A 10,301-nucleotide genomic window follows, 5' to 3' on the forward strand; every position below is an offset into this window, starting at 1 on the left:
ACCCGAACCCAAAGGTTATTCGGGTGGCAAAATAACACCCACGCCCATACCCATTGGATTCGGGTTTTTTCACCCAAACCCGAACCCGCAGTACAATACATTTTTCCTACAATTTTCTTACAACTTATATATATAAGCGGGTGTAATTTCGGGTTTCGGGTGCGGGTTTTACACTACCCAAACTCGAAATATCGGGTGGCACCCGAACCCAAACCCAATAAACTCGGATTTTCACTCGTTGACTCGGGTTCGGGTGCGGGTGGGTCCCACAGGTTTGGGTCTACCTGCCATCCCTAATAATCTCACTTGTACTAATTGGTTAGACATTCGTAATACAACATAATCATCTCTTTCTTTTCGAACTGCTAACTAGGGCTGGACAAGAAATTACCAACCGACCGAAACCGATGCTATCCGCGTGTTTTTGGAGTGAATGGATCGAGTCGGTTCGGTTACACGGGTCATCGGGTGAATTCAATTGGGTTTAAGGGGACTATTTCGGTCGGTTCGGATAGAATTTTATGGCCCATCGGTAACCGAAACCGACCGAATCCAGTAAGCTATTAGGGTCTTCCTCCAATTCCAGCAAGCCCAATCCAATATTGAACTAAATCCTCACCCATTTCAGACCAAACTTAAGACTACTTATTCAATTGATTTCCTAACCCTAATCTCTCATTCATCCGTCTTCGTTTCTGCCCCCTTTGGCTGCGCCGTTTGAAGGGTAACATCAATATCCCTCTTCAATCTTCATCCATTTGTGTTGTTCAAAGGAAAATCTAAGGTTTGTTGATATCTCTATTTATTTCTATCTTTGTATTTTTATCTTCATTTCATTCTATCTTTCTCCGTATCTTATTCATCTGTGAATAATGTTCTTGATCTGCAGTTTGCTAGGAAGTGGATATCCGAGATCAGTCTCTTTTGCAAAGGCATAAGGAAAAGATGCTTGCATTCGTAGATCTGAAAGATTAGAAATAATGGGGTTACATTCATGTCAGATCCAGTAAGTTTATTCATTTTTTAGTTTTTTGTTACACTCTGTGTTTATGGAAAAGTTTTAATGAGTAACATTATCGTTATTATTATTATTGCCTAAGCACATGTTTTGGTGGCAAGATGGCTCTAAAAGTTGATAAAATCTGAAGTTTGAACAAGGGTTTTTCTTGGCTCTAGCTTCCTATTTCAAATCTGGTTTATCTTATATGTACTAATTAAGTATAAATTATTTGCAGATTAACTAACCGGATCAAACATATGTTTATTTTACAGCTGAAGATGAAGGTTGCAGGATATGTTTATTTTACAGCTGAACATAGGTTGTAGGAAAGCCTTTAGGCTTTGTTTGTAAACCTTTAGGGTTAGCAAAGCCTTAGATTAAGTCATATGTGCTTTGATTTTATTTATGCTTTGATTTCAAGGTTCAACTAAGTGTTTCAAGGTAAAACAAAATGGTGTAATGAAGGGTTATTTTTCTTTCAAGGTTATTATTTCTTAAGGTTTTGAAATCAGACTATGATTGTTATATTCTTTTAAGTTTTATTTATTCTCTTAGTTGTTTTATAGTTTGTGTAATCTTGTTGCAGCTTGAAAGATAATTAAGTTTCCAGAAATTATAGGCCCTTTAAAAGGGAACTTTTTGATGACACAAAGATATTGCTAAAAACTTAACACAGGGAGTTTTCTAATTGCCTATTTGCTGAAGATTTTTTTTTACTTCTCTGTCTATTGTAGAACTTGTTCATTTTTCTCTACTTGTTTGTTTACTCAAGGGTACAAGTGCATGCAGGTTCAGGTGCAGGTTGAAGAGCGATAGAAACTACTGTCTACTTTCCCAGCAAATCTCAGTAAGCTAACTTTTATACAACAATAATTGTAATTAGCTTATTAGATTATAGTTTATATATGTCCTAATCCTTATCACATGCTAAAGATCACTTTAGATCTTGAAGTGTTCTTATGTCAATAATAGTATTTCTCTGTTTATTATGTTTATTCTTTGAATGTTTTCGTGTGCTTGTTATAGTAATTTTCCTTTTCACCATATCTCTTCCTAACTTGTTGTGGAATATAGTGTTTTTTTTGATAAACATCCTCAAGCTGAAGAAATCATTAGAAACATTTTCCATGATTGTGTTGTTTAGGTAAATTCAACTCTCCCCTCCTTTATTACTTTTTAACATTTAATTTGACCTATTTTAAAGAATTATAAAATATTTTATTTTATTTCTTCATTTGAATTTATGTTTTTCTGTTATTCCAATAAAAATGTTTTTTTTCTCTTGTTAATGTGTATGTTAATGGGTGGTTTAAGAGAATTTATAAGCTTTAATTTTGGTATTCAAATCAAATATTGATAATCATTAAAATAATTGTTTTTTTAACAAAATTGTTATTATTACTATTGATTAGTTGATCATTAATATAATTATTATTTTTGGTAATTGCTGAATTTTATTCATTATTTATATTTTTATTAACTAATATTAATCACTTATTTAAATTTTTGATGACAGGTATACCATGAATGAGTTGGATGAATCATGGCCAGAATATTTTATCTCACATTTGATATTAATGTCCTATAAGTTGTATATTGTAATAGTGTTATAGTCTTAAATATCACTAAATATTATATTTTTACTATATTTTTCTAATGCTTTTAATTAAAATAATTTTAGTAAAGATTTACTAGGTTTTATCAGATTAAAAAAGAAACATTTAATGAAAAAATAAAATATAATAGTTTAATTATTTTTTGATGATTTTTTAATAGTCAAAACAATTTAATTACAAATTTTAACAATGAATTAATTGGGCTAGAATTTGAAACCGGCCCATTAATTGAGAGTAAAATTAACATGGAAAAAAGTAAAAATTTCTGGTTGGGCTTGAAGTTCAAATTGACCCAATAATAAATAAACCGAAAAAAACCGATACTGCTAACCGAACCGCATGAACCCGAACCCGAGATAACTGAATGGTGTAACGGTCGGAAGTTGGGCCTAACAATTCCACCCGAGGGTTGGTCCGGTTCTGGATTTTGGGCCCGAATCCGAACCGAACCGATGTCCACCCCTACTGCTAACTGTAATAAGGTCTTATGTTTTAAATTGGTTAGACATAGAATTTTAAAAAAGCTTATATAGAATGACACCATTCACTATATAAAATAATTTTATAAAATTGAGTTAGACTAAACTCTAACAATTTCTATTCTACGTTCGAATCTATGACCTCATCTGAAGTCTCTAGAGACTAGACTAGCTCTATTGCGATTGATCCTATCTCATAAAAACAACAACATAATTGGCTAATATTTTTCCACACGCACATCCAAAAGGACAAAGCCTTTGATTGATCAAGCAACACCATAATTGGCTAATATTTTTCCACACGCACGTCCAAAAGGACAAAGCCTTTGATTGATCAAGCTTTTTCTATGAGGTTTCATGCAAGATAACTACAATTTACACGTACTTTGATTAGCAAGTGATCTTAATGAATTGAAAAGCCTTTAGTTTTCAAAGCATTAAATAAAGCAAATGCATTATAGAGAGTTGCATTAAAACTATGTAAAAGGCAGTGAATGATTCGTATTAAACTAGACAAAGAAAGACCATAAAGATGCATATTTTATTGGTTCAATGACATTGATGGTAAGACTCAATATCAATGTGACATTTAACATTTAGCTTGAGAACGATGTCTTTGACTAAGAAACTTTTGAAGAAATATGACATAAGTGGGTTTCAATAATAGACCCTTTTCATTTCACAAATGGATATGTTTTAGCAACTTGAATTGAAAGATAGATAGATAAAATCAAATGTTCTCAAAGTATAAAGGACTAGTGACAACAAGTATATCGAGGATTTTTGTTTGATTCATTTTAAGGACATTTTCTATAGCTTGGACATGATAAAAAGTAGTGTGTGTGTGTGTGAGAGCTTTTTGATAATAATTTGGTTGTTTTTGAAAGATACAAACTTGTTTGCATTATTTGGTATTATTATATACTTTTAAGTGGGAGTACTTTATGTTTATTTCATCATAAAGGTATTGTTTTAAAAGATGATGAAAAAGAACGGTGTTTTCTTCTTGCCATTGCACTTATTGATTAAAAAGTAGTCAAGATTTCATCTTGAATTAGAGTACTTTCATTGTATAATTGGGATTAAAAGTTTCTCATTGGATGAAAGATAGTCATGCAATGTGTTTAAAGGTGGCAAATTATATCACCATGAAATCTTATTATGTAAGAGATTATAGTTACATGTAAATCCAATTCTAAAAATAGTTTTAGTATATATTTAAGATCTGTCGGATCACTTGTTATCAAATTGCCATTATCAAGTGCTTGGATTATGGTCTAAATGTTTGGTATATTGTGTGAGGGGTCCAATCCTAAGCGTTGAGACACAAAAAAAATAAGAATGTCAACCAAACAAAACAATACAACTAATAAAAATTCAACGAAAATCAAAATCTAAAATTTATCACAAACAAAATTTTAAACAATTATACCAAAGATAAAGATAAATAGAGTAGATGGCTAAATACTGATATTGATATTTGTGTGAATTAGAACTGAAATTATGTGTAAATTGATAGAATGAATTTCCAAAGCGAAGCTGCAAGTCTCCGATGCGGTTGAATGTGTGGGTGGACTTGTAAGATTATTATTCTAGCACTCAAGTCAACGAATGCAACACTCAGTTAAGAGGTCATAGGGCCTAAAAATGAGTTTTTTTTTTTAAAATTTTTAATTTGGGTATTTGGCGGATCCAGAACAATTGTCGTCTACGATTGGCGTAAAGTGTCAAACAAAAAGTATTTTAGAATCTGTGCTGACCTCATGTTGCCGAGTTGAATGTTGATTAATTGCTTAGTCCGACTGTTGAGAAGTGGGTAATAAACACATTAAATACCTTTCCCACCATTGAGACGTTTCACGTGAATTTTAGACACTTGGCCATAGACTAGTAGGCTAGGGTGAAACACTTCCTTCTAGGGTGCTTAAGTTCACTTGAGTACAATGATGTTCCCGAGATATATTCTTGTTGCTTCATGACTTCCCATTTTCTTTTTATTTGGACAGTTGCTTACCTTGTTGACGCTTTCCTATATACGAGTCGCTTGATTCTTTGAATGGACTTTCGTTATGACTCCCCAATTCTTTTTCAAGACTGTATTAAGAATTTCACATTGAATAAAATATTAACGTTTAAAAAATCAAGTTGAGTTTCGGTCCTTTCTCTATAACTTATACAAAAGGAGAAAACTTATATACATAATACAATTTCTTATGTTTGATTTTTACTATTTTCTAATGAAAATATAACAAATGTACTTAAATAATGTTTAAGAAGTGAAGATATGAGAAAATTGCAGGAAGAAATTACACATTTGTCATTTTTTTATTGAAAATAATAATAACCATACTTAAAAAATTATATATAAATTTTCTTCTATACAAAATTGTTGATTTTAGGGTCTGATTCAACCTACACCGCAGAGAACTCAAATTCATCAAATCACACTTATATTAAAAAATTGAGTTATCTCATTCTCCTATTCTCTCCCTATCTCTATTAAATGTCTATCTCTCTTAATTTCCTCTCTTTATCATAAAACTAATTAAAAAAGAAATATAATTATAAGAATAGAAGTAGAGAGAAAAAAACAGAATAAAAGAACTCAAACCCGTGTATTTAAAAAAACACAATTAAATTTATACTCAACTTGGAGGAAGAAAATACCAAATCTTAAGCATCGAATCTTAAGGTTTAGTTTTTAGTATTCAAAATTATATTAGAGATATCTTTGAGCAAAATCTTATTAGTATTACAAAATTTCCCCTTTTATATATCTTGCTCAATAAGAGATTTGATTGCATGACTAGGAGATCAAAATTGAAGCAATTAAATCAGTCTTACACTCTAACATAGCTGGAAATTCATATAATTGGATGTCTTTTTATTGGCAGTTTCAATCAATCAGTAAAAGTGTATAAAGCACACTTATAATTAAATACTAAGCGAAGTGGAAATATTAAAATGTCTTTGTTAATTAATTTAACAATTAATGTATAAAGCCAAAACAATAAGAAAATGGAAATATTTTAAGACAAATAGAAATTAAGAAATGATAGTATTTTATTTTATAATTAATTTGAAATATATATGGCCAAGCTTTGTCTGCTTTTGTGTAAGTGCTCTCCATGCTAAAGGAATTTCCAACCTAATCCAACTTCACCTGAGAAACCGACAAAAGTAAGCAAACAAAATAGAAAGAAAAATCACAAAAGTATAAAAGAGAATTTTACCGGTAAAATTTAGAAATGTCTGATAAAATTAAAAAATTTGTTTATATTTTTATCGATAATTTTAGAAATATGTAATATATTTGTATGAGTTTTTATCGACAATCTTAAAATTTTCGATAAACATGCATGTATGTATACTAACAATTTCAAAATTATCGATAAAAATTTAGTCACATCAGATGTTTAGAGTTATCGATAGATATATGCAGAGGTATCACCAAATATCATAAAAAATCTGATAAGCCAAATTCCTTTTTAATTTTTTTGGTTTTTTGGTTTCAGTTAGTAATCATTCAAAAAATAATATTATTGGATTTTTAAGGAATGTGGTAACATATCAAATATACATGACTTTTTAAAAAATCCAATAAATTTTTTTTATGCACCAAATATCTCATTTAATTTAATAAAAATTGATACGGAATTTTTGTATGAATTATGTAGGAAAAAAAAAGCAATAAAAAAGGATAGTGAAAACAAGACATGCAAGATAATAAATGTAAAAAGAAGAAAAGAGATTCTTATTGACTTCTTCTGAGTGGTTAAGTCGATTCTCCAACATTTGCTACTTGAGAGGACCCCTTACAGCTCCATGCTTCCCACTTTTACCTGTTCTTTCCCTTCAAATTGTAGTAAAGGCCACCTAATAATATCTTTTGTCTCTTCTTCTATCTTTTCTTTTTCTTCATGATACATATGCTTTTATTATTTACTTTTATATATATATATATATATATATATATATATATATATATATATATATATATATATATATATATATATATATTCGTTAAATCAGTTCAGTTAATAGTTGTACAATGATACTAGATACAAAGACGCAAACTCGAACACGCGACATCTCCCTTGTTCACATTATAAGAGTGAATTTTAGCTACTTGATTACTAGAAAAAAATATTTATACTAATTATATTATATATGTATTAAATTAAAAGTCCTAATCAATTAAATTATTAAAATAAAATTAAAAAACCAATTAAATTTTCATTTAAAACTTAATTAGGAGTTGGAGACCGTGGAACATTTTCATGTGGTGTGGCCGCTTTGATAGGGATTAACTCTAGTATCGTGGCGGAATTGCCATGCTAACCCCTCTTCGTATGTTTCTTTCTCTTAGAAAGGTATACAACAAGTTTTCTTCAGTTCTCAAGATCTAATCTTCCAGGAATTGAGAGTTTTTCTGGGGCATTAAGTTGTACACGTTGTTTAATAGATCAATGATTCTTTGCATGTCTAGATTAGCTCGAATGGTTGGCGGTTGGGAAACATTTATCATCCCGATACCAGAGGTTATAAGGGGGTAGGTTCGAAGGTACATCTTGATAAGGTAATGGCACATGTTGAGAGATTGAATTTTTTTGAATGTTCATCGGTCGACTCTTAAAGGAACCAAATCCTGCTGTGTTGGAATAGAAGGGGAGCTACTAAGATTAGATCATCCATCTCTGGTTGAAGAGGATAAACTCTGTCAGCTACAACAGCAATAACAACAATTTTGGCAGATCGAGTGATGTTTGAATCCACCATAGCTTCAAAATTTCAGTATCAAATTGTTTGGGGAGAGATCATTGTTAGTGAACAATGAATCGGAGATCTAGATATACGACGAAGAAACAATTATTCTTTATGGAATTTGTAGGAGTCAGAAGTCGGTCTCCACAATTAGAACTAGAAATGAACAGTGAAATGATGAGGTAATGTCTTTCTTCGGTAGAGTTGTGCTTCCTGTGAGTAAGAGAAGGGGCTTACCTAAAATGTTAACATTTCAACGTCAAGTCAGTGAGAGAATAAGTAGTAATATGACAATCAGAATAGATTTGAATACCGGAAATTGTGCAATTTCCTCTTGAAACCGTCTGCATGAGGTCAGACGCGTTGTGCGGATAGTTGTTGGATCTAATTAGACAGTGGTAGGTGTGTCTGAAAGGCGGCACAACTTTCTATTCTCAATGAATCACAGATCACTTCCAGGTAGGGATGTCAACGGGGTAGAGAATATTCGGAGGATGCTTCTCTGCTCCACGCCCCGTCCCCAATCCCCGCCACGGGAGAATATTTCTCCCATCCCCATCTCCACAGATTCCCACGGATATCCACGAAGATTGAATCTTAAGAAAATTTCTATACTTTATGACACTAGTATTTCGTTATTTGTTTTCTTCCTTTTTTTTTATAAAAAAAACACATATATTTTGCATCTTTATTTTTTTTTAAAAATAAAAATACATCTGGCATCATTAAAAAAAAGCAAAAGAACTCGATGTAGAACTTATTACTACCATGCTTCCGTTAATTTACTACCACAGTACCGCTGTCGTCCCGCACAAGTGGTTGATTATGTGTGACAAATCTGCTATAACTACTAATTACTCTTTATTTTCTAATACATTAATAATTTTTATGTAAAATTGTATAAATATATGTTATATAATATTTAAAGTATAAAATTAAATAATATCAACGCAGTCGGGGAATTCACGGGGCGGAGGATAATTTTCCACTCCCCGCCCCAAAATGAAATCGGAGGAACTTTCCCCTCCATCCCCGTCCCCGCGAGGGAAAAAATCTTCAACTTCGATACTCCGAACAGATAATCTCCACAGGGATCCCATGAACAGAAGAAAATTGACACCTCAACTTCCACGCTATTTGCCTACTCTTAGATCTTTTATTTTGGATCTTGCGGAGAAAAAAGAGAGAACACTGCGCTTGTCAAAATAACTCATCAATGTAGATCACTTCAACTTAGTCACTAAAATGTGTTTATTAACGTAGCTATAGCCTATACATGTAATGTCACATTTGGAGACAACAACGTAGTGGCGTGTGTTTACTGATTAGATCTCCATTTTGCTTCTATATGATGTTCCATTTCTGCTCAAACAGTTGTTCAATCCACTTGGAAACTGTTTGTTGTTGTGCTTACGACAGGACGGGCTTTTGAACCATTCCATTTCACAAGTAGATATTATTGTGCCTACACAAGTTGTGAATCAGAAAAGAAGAAACAAAATATACACTGTGCATTGTGGCTATGATAAATTAAAGTAAACTAAAATTGGTGGTTCTATATAATATGGGGTACACTGAGGCCCTAGTATGAGTATATTATGGTCTTTGATCTTTCATTATTTGATATTGATGATGTACTCCTGAAAAACAGTTGTGGATTTTAATGATGGAATCAAAAGTAAGACAAGCAAATGCAAAGTCGAATAGTGCGTTATGTATGATTTTGGGAGCAATAAGACAAATGAAATCTAGTGAATATATAACAACTATGAATTGTTTTTCTTATTGGATTACATGTATGATTGATACTATGTTTAACACACCGCACCTACATGCTAGTTAATAATTTTTTTTAGACGGTTTGGCTTTTTAAAAATAATTTTTTAGGATAAATCTAAGTTCATATAGAATTAACAGGAAAACGAACCATAAATGACATCGCTATTCATTTTTGGATAACAAAATTAATTATTTTAAAAATTAATTAATTATCTTAGGAAATAGAACATTATTTTGAATGAGCTATTGCACTCTCTATAAAAGATACCATACTTCAGTTGTTAGAAAATAAAAAATATCAAAGACAAATAGTATGAAAGCTTGTTGATTGCAGAACATGTTATCTCATGCTTGACCACTTTATTTGAAGCGTCTTTGAGAACTTTCTATCTCACAATAAAGCCTCCATTCCTCAATTCCACCAGTAGAAAAATCCAGTAAAGTGTACACATATACCATATGATCCTAATATAGTAATATCTCAATTAAGACAAAAGGAAAAGAAATACAAATAATCAAATCAAACAACTCAATAAAAGAATACAACTTCAATTCATCATATCCAAAAAAAAAGATTGAAAAATAAATGTCACCTAAAGAATAAAAAAAGAAGCAGATTCTTCACTCACTCAATCAATTCCACAAGCCTCCAAAGTTCAACCC

Source organism: Vicia villosa, unplaced genomic scaffold (assembly GCF_029867415.1).
Source record: "Vicia villosa cultivar HV-30 ecotype Madison, WI unplaced genomic scaffold, Vvil1.0 ctg.000025F_1_1, whole genome shotgun sequence".
Classification (NCBI taxonomy): domain Eukaryota; kingdom Viridiplantae; phylum Streptophyta; class Magnoliopsida; order Fabales; family Fabaceae; genus Vicia; species Vicia villosa.